Below are 21,199 nucleotides of genomic sequence, written 5' to 3'. Positions count from 1 at the left end.
CACCACCTCCAAGTCAAATCCTTCCCTACATCCACCCCACCACCACCAGGATGGTCCCTTCCATACCTCAAGGGGGGGTTGGCTGCGCCTCTGCCTTCGTCTTCAGGCAGGATATGCTGAGTCCAGACCCTCAGATTGCGAGCTATGGGCGGGGCCTATGCCAAAGTACTTTATTGCTTGCTAGGTTGTTAATAAATGGATAATTGTCACAGTATTTATTCTCCCGAGTCTTTCTGGTAGAACTGGAGAGGATCTGCAAGGAGGAATGGCGGTGGATCCTCAAATCCAGGTATGAAAAACTTGTTACATCTTTCCCAAAAAGACTCATGGCTGTATTAGATCAAAACGGTGCTTCTACTAAATACTGAGCAAAGGGTCTGAATACTTAGGACCATGTGATATTTCAGTTTTTCTTTTTTAATAAATCTGCAAAAATGTCAACAATTCTGTGTTTTTCAGTCAATGTGGGGTGGGGTTCTGGCACAATATGGCTGCCATCACATCATCCACAATATGGCTGCCATCACATCATCCAGGTGGTTCTACACATTGGTGGTGGTTGAGGAGATTCCCCCCTTCCATGTAAAGCGATTTGAGTGTGTAGAAAAGCGCTATATAAATGTAACAAATTACTATTACTCGTCTATATGAGCGGGAAACTCCAGAATATAGAACTCCAGAGTAGCAGGTTTTTTTTTTAAATGTTTTATTGAACCCTAGATGAGGTGGTCTAATTACAAAGAACACTGAATTTAATGTAATTAAAAAATAAAAAAGGTGTATTTTTAATTGTTAGTAACTTTTCTCATTAGTAATATTACACACAAAACATACTGACAAAAAATGTCTTGTACAGAAAAGTGTCAAATATTCATTCATTAAATAAATGTTGATTTTGACAGTCTTTTTTCATTTATGATTGATCACTGAATATATCGGATCCTCGTCTGTTGTGATGTTTTGTGGATGTGTTGCTGTTGTGTAGATCAGTTCTGTCCTGCTGTCCTGTGTTGCTTCAAGCGACTTTATATTGGCATAATAATCACAGTCTGTATCTGTCACCTGATTGGTCAAGTGGGTGTGATCAGGGTTTGAATCCGGCTGTTGATTGGTTACTGTGGCGTAAACAATAAAGACTTTTGGCGGGTGTTGAGGTGTGATGCAGGCGTCTGATTGGATGAAGATGCAGGTGACTGATTGGATGAAGATGCAGGCGACTGATTGGATGAAGATGTTACTGCGGCGACATCAGTGTTTGGAATCTCTTCATGCATGCAGTCAGTCTGAAAAACAACACATACATCAATAATTTACTAGTTTACATAAATAATACTCTGTTGATCAATAAACAATAATTGAGGTGTAAACAATAAATGTATGTCAATAAATAATAAATGTAAACAATAAATGTATGTCTGTGGCCTGTTGCACAAAGTTTAGGTTTTAACCGAAGTAAGTTTGTGGTTAAATTGAGCAAACTCTGTTTTTTCGGGCTTATGAAGGTGGATTGGTTTTTAGCAGTGTTCATCACCATAGTAACTTACACTCCACGGCTAACCTGCTCTGGAGCAGGTTTTATTCTGGGTTAGAGATCGCAAACCCAAACTGGACCAATCAGCTGCAAGTAAAAATGCAATAAAGCCACACCCCCTGTAATTAAATTTTATAGTGAAAAAACTTTAGAGACAAAATTGCTCATATTTTGGTGCTAATTATGTATTATGTATTATATTTATATTATATGAATTATAATTACTTTTTATCCATATAATATATTGATATTATTATATTAATTGACAAGATGCCAAATATTAATATAAATATAATACATGCATTCATAATTCTTTTAAACAACGTGTATTCATTTGAGCTCTTTGTGAACCTAATTATGAGGCATAGTTCTTTGATTCACATCATGCATTGATATAGTCAGATATTCTTTCAGCTGCCTTCTCAAACTTTCACTGCATCAGCAGTGTTTATTCCTGATTTGTAAATGCATTTAATGTCATGATCATTTTCAAAATGATCTCTCAATCTTCAGAAGAGAAGTGAATTGCGCCGTCTGTCTTGCGAGAAGTGAATCAAACGGACATTGTGATTGGCTGAAACTGTTACCTGTCCCACTTTTCCTCTTCCTCATTTTCTGGATGAGGAACGTTCCAGAACACAGAGTCAGAACCAGCAGAACCAAACCCAGACCACCAGCAACAGAAGACAGGTCTGTACGAAAATAAAACACCGGCTGTAAAATGACACGTCAATCATTCAGTTGTTGTACATTTGATTCGAGTGTTGAGGAACATCACATCCTCTAAATGTAATTTGTGCTGCAATTTTGGTTAATTTTTCCACAGAAGAGTTTTCAAGTTGGTGTAAGTTTGTGAAAGACATTAATTGTCTGGACAGAATGAGCTGGAAACGTCTAATAACAGGAATTGCATTGTGATCATGAATGCAGCATTACAATAGTGTATCTCTGTATTCAGTATAATCAGACGTATTGATTTGATTGAAGTTATGACAAGTTATGTATATAAAACACAGTAACTTCCCATTAACAATATTTTCAGCAGAATGCATGCGAGTAATGAAGCGAGCGGGTGTAGTCAGTGTGTGTGTGTGTGTGTGTGTGTGTGGGTACCTGTGCTGGTGTGGTCAGTGTGTGTGTGTGTGTTGTGTATTGAGTTACGGCTCAACCTGTAGAGGGCGATGTAGTTCACGTTAAATTGTACTGCATGTTGGAGAGAGAGTGAAGGAGAGAGAAGAATAAACACACGTTAAAAGTTGAAGCTAGCTGGTTGCTCGAGTCTGGTTTTCTGTGAATTATTGCAATACATAACAGTGTGCAGGTACCTGTGCTGGTGTTGTTAGTGTGTGTGTGTGTGTGTGTGTGTGTGTGCAGGTACCTGTGCTGTTGTGGTCAGTGTTTGTGTGTGTGTAGGTACCTGTGGTGGTGTGGTCAGTGTGTGTGTGTGTGTGTGTGTGTGTGTGTGTGCAGTAGGGGTGGCACGGTTCACAAAACCCAGGGTTCGGTTCGTATCACGGTTTTATGGTCACGGTTTTCGGTTCTGTACGGTTCTTGTTGTTGTTGTTTTTTTATCGTTAACACTCCAGAAATGTACTTCAGCATATGATATATAGCTTAATCATCCACAATTTAGGATACAGTATAAAAAAATTGTTATATCAAGTTGTTTCCTAACTGGCTGTCTACCGAGTCCGACACATTGGCGTAACATTTTTCATATTAATCATATCAATTTTGATCAGAACAATGCACTGTGGCTTGAATTCAGCTGACCTGATTAACAAATTTCACCATGAAGTGTTCTGTGTGTTTCACAATCACTATATGACATCCAGCGCTGTGGGAAAAAAATAAAATACATGAAAACACAACACTGCCAGAAGTTTTTGCCCAAACTTCAAAGGCATGTTTAAATTATTAAAACTAGAAGCATATCTTAACTTTTAAATGTTACATTTATCATGTGAACTACTTATATTAACATGTTATATGCATGTGTGTATGAGACAGAGGGGAACACGGTCGCATTTGCAGCAGATATATGCTGGCCATCATAAATCAAAGCATGAGACAGACAGGGGTCGGAGGAGAAGACCGGAAAATGTGACAGAATGGACAATATTGTCTGTATTTGCAATACACGAGCCGCGGTTCAGCTGCGCGAGACAAACACTGCCAGTGTGTGTATACGCAATGGGCGCGCACGGCTCCCGCTCTCCGCATTGCATCTGCCCTGCCTGCTATACGACGCTGGCACATCCTCCAACTCCGGCCAGCCTTCCTTATCCCTCCCACTTGCATTTCTACACGTGACGTGACCTGCAGCACTCCACTTTTACTTTACTGTATGTCCACACAAACACACACCTCTTATTTTGCGCGAAAAGGACACCCACTGTCTGAGGTAACATATGGGCACGAGGATACATTGCGCATGCGTCGAACCGTGCAACGCACACACCCCGAACCGAGACAAGCGAACCGAACGGTTCGTTTTTTTTCCATGTACCGTGCCACCCCTAGTGTGCAGGTACCTGTGGTGGTGTGGTCAGTGTGTGTGTGTGTGTGTGTGTAGGTACCTGTGCTGGTGTGGTCAGTTTTGTGTGTATGTGTGTGTGTGTGTGTGTGTGTGTGTGTGTGTGTGTAAGTACCTGTGGTGGTGTGGTCAGTGTGTGTGTGTGTGTGTGTGTGTGTGTGCGCAGGTACCTGTGGTGGTGGTGTGGTCAGTGTGTGAGTGTGTGTGTGTGTAGGTACCTGTGCTGCAGTGGTCAGTGTGTGTGTGTGTGTGTGTGCAGGTACCTGTGCTGGTCTGGTCAGTTTGTGTGTGTGTGTGTGTGTAGGTACCTGTGGTGGTGTGTGTGTGTGTGTGTGTGTGTGTGTGTGTGTGTGTGTGTGTGTGTGCAGGTACCTGTGGTGGTGTGGTCAGTGTGTGTGTGTGTGTGTGTGTGTGTGTGTGTGTGTGTGTGTGTGTGTGTGTGTGTGTGTGTGTGTGTGTGTGTGTGTGTGTGTGTGTGTGTGTGCGTGCAGGTACCTGTGCTGGTGTGGTCAGAGCTGGTGTTTGTGAATGGATGAATGGTGGATGTTGAGATCTGGACAGGTCTTGTTGTCTCTGGAGCTGAGAAATGAAGAAGAGAAGACACGCAGAAACAAATATATTAATAACACACTCATTAACTACATAAACATGAATGATGATGCAGATTGACTGTTTTTTTGAATATCATGAACAGGGCTTGACATTAAAGGCCAATTTATACTTCTGCGTCAAGTGTACGCCGTAGGCTACGCGCGTAGCCGACTCCGTCGTGAGCATTTATACTTCTGCGTTTTTGTCCGCGTCAATGTGCAATTACACATGCAGACGCTAGTAGGCAGTGTCCTCGGGCATGATGGTGTAATCAAGACAACAGCCGAAGAAGAAGCAGCTTGATGTGTAGAATCTGTACATTCATGTCGGAATATCAGCAGCAGTGAGAGAGCAGCTTTTCTTGCAGCTTGAGTTGTTGTATCTAATACAAATTAAGCATCTCTAGTTGATTAGTAAAGTTAAATAAGGCGATCTGGCGCTGGAATGCGTTTGTGAAATCATGCAGAGCTCGTGGCCGCTGTTTTCAGCAGCGGTGCAGGGCTCTCAAGTTTTGAACTGAGTTCAGAGTGAGATTTTGGCGACGGCAGCAGGGGTTTGGGTGGGGGTTCTGATCTGAAAAATGACACTAATTTGTATAAATAAATAATAATATTTGTATTTTATTTAATTTAACATTTCTGTGTGTGCGTGCGTGCGTGCATGCGTGCGTGTGTGTGTGTGTGTGCATAGTATTAATTCTTGCATTTCTCTATTTCAAAGAAAGATGTCAGGGAAGAGGTAAATTAATAATCCATAATAATTTGGAATATTTTTTTGCAGAATTTACTGTGTTGTAAATATAATTTATTCTGAAGTAGTCTCACCAGTGTTCAATCAGATTTGAGATATTTAAATCTGCATATCTTTTTGATATTTTTACCTTTTATGAAGGACATTTTCCCATAATCTTATTAAATATAGGCTATGCTTCAGTTTTCATTTTATATTCTTAAATTTGATATATTAATAAGACACTGTAGGGCTGTTGTCAATCAAATTAAATCATTTACACTGAAAAATTCTATGAGATTGTTTTAAATATTTTTGAACATAAAATTAAGAATATTTTTGAATATACAATTAAGAAATGTTGGAAAGAAAACACTAAACTAAACACCACCAGTAGGTGGCAGAATGTAAACTTTGTTGTTGCGGGAATATCTAAATCTTACCCGGATACAGCAATGCTATTTTCTGATTGGCTGTTCGGAAGCTGTATTTTTTATTTGATTGGCTGGTGCGTGGCAGGGCCTTCTGAGCTCTATATGTGGAAGTCACTTGATTCCTCTAATAGCAGCGCAATTTGGTGGGCATTATCCTGGAAATTTCTCTGCGTGAGAAATACAAGGTGTGGCGTGTGAGCGTGTGAACGGGTTGAAATGCGTGTGTCTCACGCCCAATGCGTGAGACTTGAGAGCCCTGGCGGTGGCTCGAGCAATCGATTGCTGTTGCGGAGACTTCATTCACGAAATGTACCCTAATGTGTCCCTGTTCTTGATATACACTGATTAACATCTTTGGTTTTAGTGAGAAAATAAATAATCTATACTCAGCGGATCTATGTATTTATTTACTACCATAAAGAATCGCTGGACTGCAAAATATTGTGTTATAGCAGATGTGGAACTATCATCCCATTTCTGGACACACACACACACTCCTATCGCAGATTTTTTATTTATTTATTGACCTGACGGAGGGGTTCTGGCAGACCAATCACAGCGTTTGCGGTCCGTGTAGAATTGACGCGTTGTTACATTTTTGGAGAGGTGTGCGTCAGGGTACGGCGTATCCAACGCGTCTATGCGTATGGTACGCCGTACCTTCTGCGTGCACTCGACGCAGAAGTATAAATTGGCCTTTACACTCGCCATTAGTGGGTGTATTTCGTCTGTGGCGTGTAACTCAGTCACTCCCACAAGCCACTTTGGCGGTTGAACTTATTATAGTCTTCTCAAAAGCCGTCTGTTATAATCGCGTTTTGTATTATAACCAATCACACGTGTTTCTTTTGAGTTTATGAATGCAATCTCTAATAATCGGAGGCGTTCAGATTAGCCGGAGTTTTGTTCAGAGCGCTCTCACTCACCCAAAGCAGAGATGAATGTGTGTGTATGCAGGAGATTCATTTCAGCAGCGAAACAGTCTCAAACAAACACAGCAGAACCACAGCGCATCTGATGTGACTGCCATAAAGTCGACTTGATGTTCAATAGTCATGAATTTAGGGACCGTCTCTAAAGTTACAGATAACATTGGTATTCACGTTTCTAACTTCAATAGCATTTGAAGAGAATGACTTACAGTCATGAAATGACTTTTAAAGTGTTTATCTGGGTGTCAGGTATGATGAATAGATTTTTATATTTAATCAAATAAACTGTCAAATCATATGAACATATGGATATGCATTTCTCTAGGATACTGTTTGGGCTCATACACAAAATATGCTAGATTTAAATACTTCATAGCTGAATGAACACTGTTGAGAATATATTTACAGAGATATTTACACCATAAAAAAAATCATATTTTTTCAGACAAGCAACTGTTAGTGTTTCTCTGTCTAGATTAAGGAGCTTTACACTCAGCCTTATCAGAGCTAAATAGGCTTATTTGATGATCTGTCATGGTATACATTTAATGTAGACTTGATTTGGATGTGTACAGTAGACAACAACACATTTCCAAAACAACAAAATTGTTGCGGTGGCTAGTAACTTTGGAAAACCTCTAGCCACAGCGGCTGGTGAGCAAAAAAGTTAATGTCATCAGGCACCTCTGATCACATTCAGCTGGATTGTATTGTAGTGTTCATATCCAGTTCTACAGCCGTACGGTCCAGCATCTTCCATCCTCAGGTCACTGATGGTCACTGTGAATGATCTGGTCTGACGATTATCCTTCAGTGAGAATCTGCCACTGGTCTTTACACCATCAGATTGCAGGATAAGGACACGCTTTTTGGAAGGTCCTTTGAAGAAGTATTTGTAATAGTCTTTATATCCTTCTGGATAAGGGCACTTAATGCTCACTCGTCCTCCCTCCGTTCCTGTCACTGTAATGTCCACAGACAGTGAACTGCTCACTGCACACACACACACACACACACACACACACACACACACACACACACACACACACACACACACACACACACACACACACACACACATTACATATATTAATATTAGATAATAAACAGGTTTAGTTGAGATCTTGAGCACTTACCCGTCAGCAGAAACACACAAACTGTCAGCAGGAACTTCATTTCTTCATCAGTTCAGTAAATCAGTCTGAAACTCTCAGCAGTTCCTCACAGCACTTTCTGAAACTCAAACACCAATAAAACTGCTCTCATCTGTCGGCGGAGAGTAAAATAATACGCTTGTTTCTCGTCTCACGTGATGAGAGTCAAACTCTGTTCAGTGACTGTGTGTCTGTTTCCACGAGGCATTAGGTGTGAAAACGCCTCTCAGTTTTTAGCTGTGAATTCACCAACCACAACCCGTTTCCTGTCCTCTCTGTTTCTGTTCTGTCTTTAATTTTGAGTGCTTTTTCTGTTGCCCTTTTAATAATACAAAATAAAATGTTTGATATATACATATTTCTGATGTAGTGAGATCCAGTCAGACAGAGAAGTGATGAATCAAAAATTATTTTATGATGTTTAAGTAGAGAAAAAAAGGATAATAAGAATAATAAAACCATGAATGGTTTATTGAATTTGTAAGTAATAATCAGCTTTTTATAATAAGTGACAATAAACAATAAAGTCCCTAACCAAATATATCTGAGTAAAATAATGTTGCCAAGAGAGCAAAGGAACAGAAGAAGAGATCGAGATGCAAGAGCAGAGCAATGCACAAGCTTTGCCAATATTTATTTATAAGGTCAGATCAGATCAGATCAGGAAGATGTTAATCATGTCAGAAATATCTCTTCTAAGAATCTGCTCTGACCTCTGGTTGTATATTCTGCCAGCGTAGCTCAACACTGTGGTTTTAACACTAGAAGCAGCAAAAGCCAAACAAGTATTTACACCATGTCTGGACGTTATGCTAAACTTAAACCCGATACCAGCCTTTGCAGGGGAACAGTGATAGCAGAGAAGTGATAGCAGAATTTAGACATGTACTTTGTCAAAGCGGAGGTCTGGTTTGAATAGCATATATCGGTATGAGAATATGATATCAAAAGATACAATAGGCAAAAAGATCATTCGTAAATTAATGAATACTTCATTCATTTACGAATGAATACTTTTACATTCATTTACAGCGTTGCGCCCCGGAAGTGAAGGCTTCACTTGCTTCACTTCCGGGGCGCAACGCTGTTTGTGCGACTCGTGACACAGGCTCAGTGTTTGATGTTTGTTTTTGTTTTTTTACACCAAGTGTTTTTAGTTTTGCTTATTTATTTATTTATACGAGATGGCTAATTTCTGGGTTATTCTGGGCCTCCTGGTGTTTATTTCTCAACCAATATTGGCCATGTGGACAATGCCAACAACGCAGACGGGAGCATCAACAGTGAAAAACCTGGTTTATTCACGTGGACCGCTGCTGGATTTGCGCCCGCTTGCTGTTTTGCCGTCTATGGATTCAATACTTTTTAAAAATGTCCCGAAATGTCTCTTGGTTGGCATCAGTTGGAAAAAACTGAAAAAACATTAAAGTGAAACGAAGGAAAAGGGGTTTGAGAGGAGGAATACTCAAAAGGCTACGGAGAAGAGGTAGTAGATTGCCCTTACCTGCTATCATACTAGTAAATGTTAGATCCCTGAGAAATAAAACTGATGAACTTTCTGCGTTGATCAAATATGATGGGGATTATCGTCGCACAAGCCTTTTTTGTTTTACTGAGACATGGCTCTCCCAGGAATCAGCGGATTTTTACCTTGATGGATTTACTTTGATTCGGTTTGATCGAGATACCTTTAAATCTCAGAAAACTGTTGGTGGGGGCCTGTGTATGGCTGTGAATAACAGATGGGCTACAAATTTTACGCTGAGGGAAACTGACTGCTCAAAACATTATGAAATCATGGTGGTTTCCTTCCGACCTCATTATCTCCCTCGAGAATTTACTCAAATAACAGTGATACTGGTGTACATCCCGGGTCCTGATTTTATACTAGCTGCTGAATGCATTACAGATATTTTTAATAATATTGTAAACAGAGTTGGAGATCAGCCGGTGTTTTTGCTCTGAGATTTCAATCGATGTGACATTGCTACACACCTGCCGCACCTGGAGCAATATGTCACTTGTGTTACTAGGCTGGAAAAAACATTGGACTTGTGCTATGGAAATATACCAAGTGCTTACATCTCCAAGGCACGTCCGCCTCTTGGTCGTTCCGATCATAATGCTGTTCTGCTTCTACCTCGAGATAAGCAAAAATTTAAAACTGAGAAAGTGCAAACTAGGACTGTCCAGGTATGGGACTTTGAATCCACTGAAAAACTAAGAGGATGTTTTGAAGTAACAGATTGGGATGTATTTGTTAAGGATTGTGGAAATGATGTAGATATGCTAAATGCTTCCATATCTGGGTACGTAGATTTCTGTGTTGACAGTGTCATTCCTGTAAAAAATGTGAGGTGTTACCCTAACAATAAGCCTTGGGTTACAAAGGATCTAAAACATTTTTAAATCTTAAAAAAATTGCTTTTTTAAATGGAGATAGATATGGTTTTAACAAATTAAGATTAAGCAGGCCAAACTGCAATATAAACGCAAGGCAGAGGAAAAGTTTACAATGGGGAATGCACGGATGGCATGGCAGGGCCTAAATACTATGATGGGAAGAAATCAGAAGCAACACAGTATCCAATGCCCTGACTCTGCCAGCTTTGCTACTGAACTGAACCAGTTTTATGCCCGTTTTAATGATGACCATTTAAATGAACTCTGGACTCCTATAGAGCACTCTGATTTTCTCCCCATAAGAATTGAGGAACAAAATGTGGGAAAGGTTTTAATGAAAGTCAAACCCCAAAAGACATCAGGGCCGGATGGAATAAAGGACAAAGTACTGAGGGAATGTGCTTCTCAGCTGAAGGGTGTGTTGACACAACTTTTTCAGTTGTCTCTTGATTTTAATGTTGTACCACGAGCATGGAAGGAAAGCACCATCATCCCGTTACCGAAAAAAGCTCATGCCAAGGCGCTTGAGGACTACAGACCAGTAGCTTTAACATCAGTGCTCTGTAAGTGCATGGAGAGAGTAGTCTGTCAGCAACTCTCCCAGGCAACGACCGATAAACTTGACCCTCTACAATTTGCTTATAGGGCTGGGCGCGGAGTTGAAGATGCCACCCTCACTTTGCTGGATAGGGCAGTAAAGCATTTGGGCATGGCAAACTCGTACATTAGGATTTTATTTATGGACTTTTCATCTGCTTTTAATACAGTGAACATAAATACACTTTTGAGGCGTTTAGAGGACCTTCATGTGCATCAAACCTTTATTTTATGGATTAACAATTTTTTACGGGACCATCCCCAACACGTGATAGTAAATGGTAAAAGGTCAGAGAATGTAGTTTTAAAATCTGGTCTTCCACAGGGATGTGTTCTATCCCCGATTCTTTTCTCTATCTATACAAATGAGATTACCTGTAATAATGAGAATTTGATGCTGATAAAATATGCAGATGATATGGCATTGGTGGGATGTATGAGAGATACCCAATCACTGGACATTTATTTTGATTTTGTCAACTCTATCATGGCCTGGACAAAGGAGAGTTTTCTCCAGCTTAATATTGACAAAACCAAAGAACTGTGCTCCGGGGTAATTAATGCACGCACATTTTTTAAACCCTTGATAATTAATGGAGAGGAAATTGAGCAGGTGGGATCTTTTAAATATCTGGGTACAGAAATTGACTCCCAGTTTAAATTTGACAAGCACTCAGAAAGTGTCTTTAAGAAGGCATATCAACGTCTAGGCTTATTGAGGAAATTGAGGAGCTTTAATGTGGAAAAAGATATTCTGATTGTGGTGTATAAATCCCTTATCGAATCTGTGCTTACTTTCAACATCGTATCCTGGTATAACTCTCTTTCTGTTAAATGCAAAAATAGACTTCTAAGGATTATAAACATAGCTGGTAAAATTATTGGTGAGAAACAAGAAACCCTGTCTGATCTTTATATTGTGGCAGTAAAAAGGAGAGCATCTGCTATTGTGACAGACTCTACCCACCCTCTGCACAGCTCATTTGTTTTACTTCCGTCTGGTAGACGATTTAAAGTACCTTTGGCGAAGAAGGCCAAATATAAGAAGTCTTTTATCCCGATGGCCGTTGACATTTTAAATAGGAAATAGGGGAGGGGGTTATCTTGAATTGTGTGGTTGTCTGTTGTATTGTACTGTTGTTAGCTGTGTATTGATAGTTGTATATTGTTTGTTGAGCCTCTTGTCTAAAGACAATTTTCTACCCCTGTGGGGAAAGACAATAAAGCTTTTTGAATTGAATTTAATTTAATTTAATTTAATTGAATACAAAAATACTATGCTTGAAAAGATGAACCATGGAATAAATAACCACAAAAGAATAATTAAAATAATCATAAGAATAATTTACTAAGAGTAATATTAATACTACAGATGCATGTAGGCATAATATCCACAGTAAAATCCCTAATGTTAAATCAACACTGCTCAGAGCACATATGGCTCCACTCTACAGAGTGTTAAAGTAACACTGAATCAGTGTTAAAGTTAATTAGATAATTAAGAGATGAATTAACTGATGATTGATAATTAGTGATGAACACCTGATGATAATGAGCAGAATCACTGAAGGACAGAGAAACACAAGAACTGACTTCAGCCACAGCCTTAGATGAAATCAACTGAAGATAAAAGAAGACACTGGGTCTCATTTATTAAATGAACATACAACCGAAAAATGCCATTTCCACATTTTTGCGCATGTGAAGGATGCTGTTTTCTGTGGATATTGAAACACGAATAAAGTACAAATCCTTGTTTACATGATGAATAATAGTTTAGCAACCTAACTTTTGATGGCAAATATGGAAGCATATTTGGATTCTTGCCAAATGAGAGAGATGAGCCCAATTATGTTTTATTTTCGCTTTAATGGGAACATTATATGCCACTTTGTACAAGATATAAATAAGTCTCTGATGTCCCCAGAGTGTGTATGTTAAGTTTTAGCTCAAAGTAGCTCACAGGTCATGTTTTATATGTGACCCGTTACGGCAACCAGGGACACAAGTCGGCAGCACAAGTTTCGAGCAAAATGAGAATGAAGCGTTTTTTTTTCAAAATTGGTGATTTTCGCTTTTAAATATACCAATAGATAGCAGTATTGGTATATGTAAAATCACTTTGGGGTTGAAATCGCCTTGTTTTTAGGAGATTCTAGCATGCAGCAGAGGCGTGTTTCTCTTTTGTTATTGTCCCGCCCTCTAAGGGAAGCGTGGCTCAGTGTTGCCAAGTCCGCTGTTTTTCATGTCCGTGGGTTGAAGCGACCCCAATTATGTGATATTTATCCCCGGGAATGTGAATTTTAGTAGGCAACCATGCCAAAAAAACACATATTTTACCCCCTGAAATGCGATTTTTACCGGAGAAGCCCCCCTGAAACGCGATTGGGCTTGTTTTGGGCTAGTTTTGAGTAGCAATTGTGCGGGTTTTGTTGTGAAAACCTGGCAACCCTGGTGGCTGATACACGAGCAGCGAGCAACGAGCAGCTGATACGAAGTGCAAACCTCCCAGATAACACAATGTCTGAAGCAGTAAAGAACCAACACGATCATCTTTCCCTTGTGCAGAAAGAGAGGGCTGAGTACAATGACATGACTGAAAATAAACATACATACAGGTCCTTGAAAGTGCTTGAATTTATTTTGTGCAAGAAGTTTTCTGGAAGAAATTCCATATTATTCTCGCCGGTCCGATAATGTGTTATTTCGCCAACACTTCGTGGACTATGCTTGATTTACGTTTGTTACTTGCATTTATGCATTACATTAAGTGTTTCCCACGTGAGGTACTTTGTGTTGTACATTGCCATGATGTTCACGCGCGCACAAAACCACTACGGTACCTCAGCGTTTCACAGACACACCGTGAAATATTGCAAAAATAGACTGGTTACATGAGCCTAAGCTCTTTTCAATAAAATCCATGCAAAAGTTAATATCAGATCATTTTAGAATACAGTATAGGATGTACCGAATATTCTTCAGTTTTATGCAAAACAGAAATATGAGAAATAGAATATCAGACCTCTGTCATATGGCCAAAAGTAAAGTCCTTGAAAGTTTCTTGAATTTGAAGTTAACCAAGCTGTGGGAACGCTGTATTAAAGGGGTGGTAAAACACATTGTTTTGAAGGCTTGATTGTGTTTGTGGGGTGCACTGTAACATGTGTTAATGCTTCGTTTTAAAAAAAAAATCATTATTTTTCATATATTTGACATTTATTCTACACTGCTCTGTCCCTCCTTGTAAAACGGTCTGATGCTTTCCGGGTTGTATGAAGCCAGTCCCTCAAAAATACGCAGTGGGCTCAGATTGGTTAGCTGGCCCAGTGTGTTGTGATTTGCTAACCGCCTAGTGTACGTTTGTCGGAAACGTCACGCCCCTTACCTTACCGGTAGACTGCTTCGGTCAGTATTAGAAACGATGGCGTCAATAAAACCACACCAATCTGAGCCCGAATCAGACCCAGAACATTTTAGTGAAGATGATCGAGCAGAACCTGTTCAGTCCTAATGAGTAAAGACTGCGGATCTACAGTGATCGCTACTGAATGGCACTGTTACTTTTGTATTTTTAGAACGATTATAGCCAAATATCTGTCGCAAGAACTATTAACCCAAAACACTAAACACTGGCTTTACTATAGTAGCCAAATCACACACAGAACCATGTTTAGCATGCCTGTAGATAAATAATACATAAAAGCTCTAATCAAAGAATAATTTACACTAATGCCAAGTTCGCTGTTGAGATTTTAACGTTAGTGTTTGTAACGATAGGTGTTCGTCGGATAACGTTAAGTATGAATAAGCATTTAACAGACTGGTTTGCAGAACAGTGTTGTCATCTGTTTACTTCCTTGCTACAACCTATTACAGGAAAACACATCGATGAAAAATAAATCAGACTTACAGGTTGTGGCCCGTAAACAGCTTCTTTTTGTAAATCCAGCTTTCAGGTCAAGCCGTTGTGCATATCCTGCATTGAACTCGCGAACATTGTGAAAGTTTTCCTCCGTGAAATGTGCTGCGGGAGGGAGCCCCGCGCGCGTCGTGCATTCACACACTGGCAGTGTTTGTCTTATGCAGCTGACGTTGTGCAAATCCGAGGTTGAACTCGCGAACATTGTGAAAGTTTTCCTCCGTGAAAAACTGCTGCGGGAGGGAGCCCCGCGCGCGTCGTGCATTCACACACTGGCAGTGTTTGTCTTATGCAGCTGACGTTGTGCAAATCCGGTGTTCAACTCGCGAACATTGTGAAAGTTTCCCTCCGTGAGATGTGCTGCTGGAGCCCCGCACGTGCCTGTTCCCTTCTGTCACATACACACGTGCATATAACATGTTGTATGTTAAACGCTCTGCAACGCACCCCTGTCCCTATGAAGGCTGAACAAAGCAAGTACCCCAGACCTGCAATCCGGATGAATATAACAGCGTTTCCTCGGCATCGCGGCAACAACACTCCAGCCTAACTATACCACAACAGCGCCGCGATACAAAATGGCCTCACCCCCCCCCCCCCCCCCCCCCCCTATTTAATATTCTCGGAGGAGGGGTTTATGTAAATATTGGGGCTGGTGATGTCACCAACCCTGGAGGAATGTGTGTAGTCGCCTACTGGCCGTTTGCTGTAGTTCTTAGAAATGGATTTCTTTAAAAGCAAATATCTCCCTTTGCTTTAAACTTTGAACGTTGTAACTTTGCAGATGTTGTTTATGCTAAAGCAGCAACATTACACGCTAGCTTAAGTTAGAATAGTAAAATCGTGGTTTACCACCCCTTTAACAACTATCCAAACTGTTTTAGACCTAAAAGAGCCTTTGTAGGCCTATGTTACCCTTAAATGTCAGAGAAAAGAACAGAATCAGAGATTTATTTTTTCTTATAGAAAATTGTACTTTGCATATTATACTATAAAAACACATAATTATAGTTGATTTTAGTTTATCATAGTTGATCATGACGGTTATCACAGAATCCTGTTAAAAAGTCCCAATGCTACACAATGAAATCAATTCACCAAGTTTTATGTAGAAAACCAGCAAATAACAAATAAAAAGGTTTTATAAAAAGATAAAACTCACATATTTCAGCCTCTAAATCATTTTTAGTCAAAAAAGATAAATTACTGACATTTACAATGCACATTATCCTTTATTATTAATAGTATGCGGTCCGATTGTAACCATGCAGCTTTACAGGGGGAGCTTTACAGGGGGTATGGCTTATCTAAATGAGATGTAAATGAGCCCTATTGTCACTCCCAGCAGGTGAGAACAAAATCTTTAGAGGCAAATTTCTCCCTGTTAAGCTTTTTTGAGTGCCTACTTTCAAATGGCCACAACTTCTCCAGATTTCCATGTGTTATACATCACTGTAAAGCTTGGAGACTACACTTTCAGAATCTGTAAATAACTCAAAATGCCACAGAACCGACTTGTGTCCCTACCTTCCGTGACTGGTCACATATGTTAAAATTGCAACTTTTTGGGGGTGAGCAAAAACATACCGTTTTTTGTGTGTCCCTTTAAATGCAAATGAGCTGCTGCTCCCTGCCTGTTCTTTAATGCAACAACAACCGAACATGCCAGAAACTAAAGGTGTGGACTCGGACACTAATGCCTTCAGAGCCAATTTCTGATGCATGAGTTTGTGGTATGTAGCGTCTTAGGGTTACATATTATTAAATTAAATTTAGCTCAATAGGGAATTATGGGTATTAATATTTAGGGATTTATGATTAATCATAACGGGTTATAATCTAATCACATATCTCCAAAATCACCCAAAAGGGGGGGGGGGTATCTAACCTAGGTATTTATGCAATATATAATATATATAGATAACAACAATTTATTGCAATTAACTACAGATATATCTATATTAAATAATCACAGAATAACCTCTAGGGAGTTGATTCAAAATTCCTCTCCGTTCCGTTTAACGAACGAGCAGTAATCCTTTATCCACTCACAAGGTCTATTCTTCCTACCCAATTTTCGAGAAGTTTATCCCTCTGGCCACAAAGGACAAACTTTCCGAGTTATGGTATTAATTAAAGCATTCAATGATGCTTATAAGAGCACGTAGCTTAGATCTGAGATTAAAGGGACTCGTGTCTTGTGAGCAACAACAATGACAATCAAAACGTGGATACCATGGTTTTAATAATGATTGATACTACGATTACATATGACTAAGTAAAGGATACATGTATATACAGAATAATGGAAAGTAAAGAAAGAGGATGAGGATAAGGGAAAGGAAGAAGGGTATGATCGTGTCTGATCCGACACCTTCCCAACCATAACCACTAGAGCCAGCAAGAACCATATCACCTTAAACAGGGGTACAATCTTAAAACGCATCTAAATTTCGATAGAATTGATACTTCCATGGTTTCTTTGTGTTGTGTAAAGCAAGATGCGTGCGTTGGCGTTTCTCAGAGTGCTCTCTCCGTTTGGTCCTTCCGGAGCTTAGTCGGTCCGTGGGAGATTTAAAGGTGTTTGGAAGGGAGTGTCTTGGAAGGGACAGTTAATCTCGTCCAAGCTGAGAAGGTTCCTGCTCTGACGGAGCGCGCTGCCGGCCGTGCCGCGGAGTGCGTTGAGCTTCAAAGGAAACGACCAGCTTGGCTGGACCGCGCCAGCTCGCGGCCGAAGCCCACGAGCCGCGCTGATGTGGAGGAAAAGGAAATTTGTCTCGTCTGAGTCCTTGCAAGTTGACAGAGCAAAAATGTGCTTGTGTTTCTGTCCTTTAAAGTCCATTAACCTACACCCATCTTCCCTGAGACAACCAATCATTGGTGTGAATTTCAGGCAGGAGAGTGTTTCTTTGTTCGGACTTTATTACTCAATGGAATGTTCTTGCTAGAAGCCAGAATTGGTAACGTTTCACTCCAAAAAGACTAAACATACTAACGGTACATCTCATAATCATATACTTTGCACCATTGACTAAGACAAAGAAAGAGGAACCTTTAGACATCAAACATGCCTTGGTTTAAAGACATAAAAGCAGTGCATCTTCTATACAGAGCCATTTTGAGCGTTTAGGATGGCTCTTACATCACGCAAACATAAGAAATATAGGGAGCATGCATATACTTAAGAAATCATCATATATGTAATTTCTGGGATAGTTTAATTAACGGCTAAATAAAGAGGAATGCTTGTGTATGTGTGTGTTAAGGTCATTCCCCAGCCGTTCTAGACTGAAGGGTGAGGTAGGTGTCCAGGCTGATTAGAATCTGATTGAAGCTCTCACCGGGCCATCATAGTATCTTCTGGTCACACTCTAGCTGGTCATTAACCAGTCGGTGGTGCAATTTGACTCAGACTTGTTGGAGCCATTGGAGCAGGGATTTAATTTATATGCAGAGCTGTTTGGAGGAAAGCATCTCTGATGTTTCTCCAAACGACTCACCACTTTGATCCCATGAGAGAGACACTCCAGACGCTACAGGTATTTGTAACAGTGTTTACCAAAACACATCACTTGTTACAAAGAAAGCCAGAAACAAAGCTGATCAGGTGGTAAAAATCTCCAGGGAGACATGTAGCCTATCTTTTTTTCCATTTACATTCTGATTTATGGCACTCCTGTCTAAGAGCAAGGGTATGAAGGTTAAACCATGGACATGAGCTAAGTTTGGAAACCTTTGATTTTAGTGGTGCAAGCCAGTCTAGTCTCATTAAACAACAAAGTAATTTCCTTGTGGCTATGCAATTGACCTATCGGTAAGCCCCTTCCCTCGAACGCAGATGAGCCAATAGCAGTTGAGTATCAGTTGTGCTGGGACCGGAACTCGGACATCTTTCGGTGTCAGCGCCATAGAGAAACATTGGAAAATCCGAAGCTCTCATCGGTTTGATGGTGTTTATGCTACAAAAATGCTAAAATGTCGTGCCTGAGGTACTGCAACACTGATTCCAGGTGTCCTGAGAGGATTTTCTGTTTGTCAAACTCTCGTTAAGTTACGATTAAAGTCCCTGCTAACATAAAAAAATGTAATAACTAACCGTTCTCACGTCATGTAACACTGTAACGTTAGGTCAAAAACACGAAGGTCTACATTTCAGTGCCTCTCCATATTAAACTGATTATATGTAAATTAATTTAATTTTAGATATGTTTAAGGACTACATTATCTGTCCTACTAAGGAGCACTCCTATTTTGATGGGTATTATAGTCTACGGGTAGTGAAAGGAAGAGCTTGCACGCAGTTTATTGGAGTTGTTTTGCAAAGTTTACCAGTTATTAACTGCACCCCCAAAAAGGCATACGGTCTGTGTATATGTTTGTTTACTGTTAGTTGTATGAGTGTTTTCGTGTAATTTGCTGTGTATGTTAATGGTAATGCAACAGAGAGAGATGCTTTATGAATGAGACGTTAATGCCCACTTCTTATGCTTTGTTTGTTCAGCTCTTACGATGATTTTTTGGGATTGAAAAAGGACATAATAAACTTGATAAACCATCAGTAAAGTTTGGCCATCATTCGGACGGGATATACGCTACATTCTGTGTCCAAAAATATCTTGGGATAATGTTTTCACACTGACAGCTGTCATTGTAAGATATAGCAACTCCGTTTGTTTGTCCGAGTTAGCAACAGTAACTAAGGGGGGCGGGGCTTACCGATAGGTCAATTGGGCTTCTAAAACAGACCTTGCTAAGGAGTCTGTGAAGGCATTAGACAATGCATTACAGTTGAGGGAATCATCACACGAGAATAATGCACATCCTTCCGATCATTTAGAGGCAAATCGTCACGTGGAATTATAAGGTTCTATCTGACATTTTTATCAAAATTTCAGTTGTTCACATATTCTTATTTATAGGTGTGACGAGATTAAAATGTGATGAGATTTCTCATCGAGGTGAAAAGCTGTATCACAATATTGCCATGACGGTGTGTGAGAGGGAAATTAGTATAGAATATGCCACTGCTACGTTTACATTACACCTCCACTGTCGTTTTGCTTTTTATAGAAATAAAAACCATTTAATTCAGTTGGATAACTGTTGCTTCAATCCCATTGAGTGATTAGTGTGCAATGACTTTAATATTAATAAGCATAATCAGCAGTTTGTGCTGCCTCACCTGTTCGTAAATCACTGGATTAAACACTACAATGGAGGACGACAGCAGACCTGAGCAACAGATCAACATTAAAGGTCCCGTTCTTCATGATTCCATTTTTCAAACTTTAGTTAGTGTGTAAGGTTGCTGTTAGAGCATAAATAATACCTGTAAAATTATAAAGATCAAAGTTCAATGCCAAGCGAGATATTTTATTTAACAGAAGTTCCCTTTCAAAGCCTACAGCGAACGGCTGGTTCGGACTACATCTCTGTACATCCTGCTTTACTGACGTCAGTAAAGCAGTCTGTTGGCTAACCTCCGCCCACAAGAATATGCAAAAAAAGGGGGCGTGGTCTTGTTGCTTTCCCACGTGGAGAAGAGGAAGTTTGTAGCGGTTTGTAGAGTGTGTTTTCGTCATGTCGTCCAAACGCTGTTATTTTCATCCCGGAGTCAATTCACCTTTGTTTGGCCTTCCCAGGGACGCTGGACTTAGAGATAAATGGGTAAAATTTATGTTTAACTCGGTTCCCGAAAATTATAATCCAAATTTGAAACTATGTGCAGCACATTTTACTGAGGACAGCTTCATCAATCTTAATCAGTTTAATGCCGGATTCGCACTAAGATTATTCCTTAAAGATGGAGCAGTTCCCTCTTTGTCTGGAGAAGGCGTTGTTTATGGACCACAACCGGTAAGTGTATTTTATTATTTAAGTGCGTTTAACAGTTTATGTAACTCATTACACAAAGGGCAACGCTGTTTAGCTTTGTTAACTAGACGGTAATTGAAACTAATTCGACAATATTAATAAAAAAAAGTGTATTAATTCAACCAGACACCATTGAGTGTTGGTATTGATCATTTTAAATTATTTGTTTATTATATCTGTTGTTTACGGTTTAACCATATGCTCGATCAGCTGCAGCCACGCCAATCATTGTTCTATGTTTATGTGACGTTACTTACTGTAGTAAAGCCATGTTTGTTTCCTATTTATTGCGAAGCCATAATGCTACAGTATTCATATATACGAAAATGTAACTGTGCTAAACAGTAACAAACTCTGCATATCCACAGTCTTAGATGTAATAATCTAATCAAGGACCATGTTAGTAAATGTATTATAGAGAATGCATGCCTGTTTTTTCTAATGCTCTGTTTCTGTTTTATTCTGATAAATGTCAATTAAATATGTCGTTACTGTT

General features: G+C 39.8%; 1 gene segment (V, D, J or C); it reads right to left on the bottom strand.

Moving 5' to 3' along the window:
- Window positions 1–699: 699 nt before the first annotated feature.
- Window positions 700–8,100, bottom strand: LOC307123108 (T cell receptor delta variable 1-like). The segment is given in 5 exons: window positions 7,890–8,100; window positions 7,438–7,746; window positions 4,563–4,646; window positions 2,119–2,223; window positions 700–1,283 (listed from the first exon to the last, which is right to left on the bottom strand).
- Window positions 8,101–21,199: the final 13,099 nt, after the last annotated feature.

Source organism: Gobio gobio (assembly GCF_949357685.1).
Source record: "Gobio gobio genome assembly, chromosome: 3".
Classification (NCBI taxonomy): Eukaryota; Metazoa; Chordata; class Actinopteri; order Cypriniformes; family Gobionidae; genus Gobio; species Gobio gobio.
This window is presented reverse-complemented; position numbering and strand designations above follow the sequence as displayed.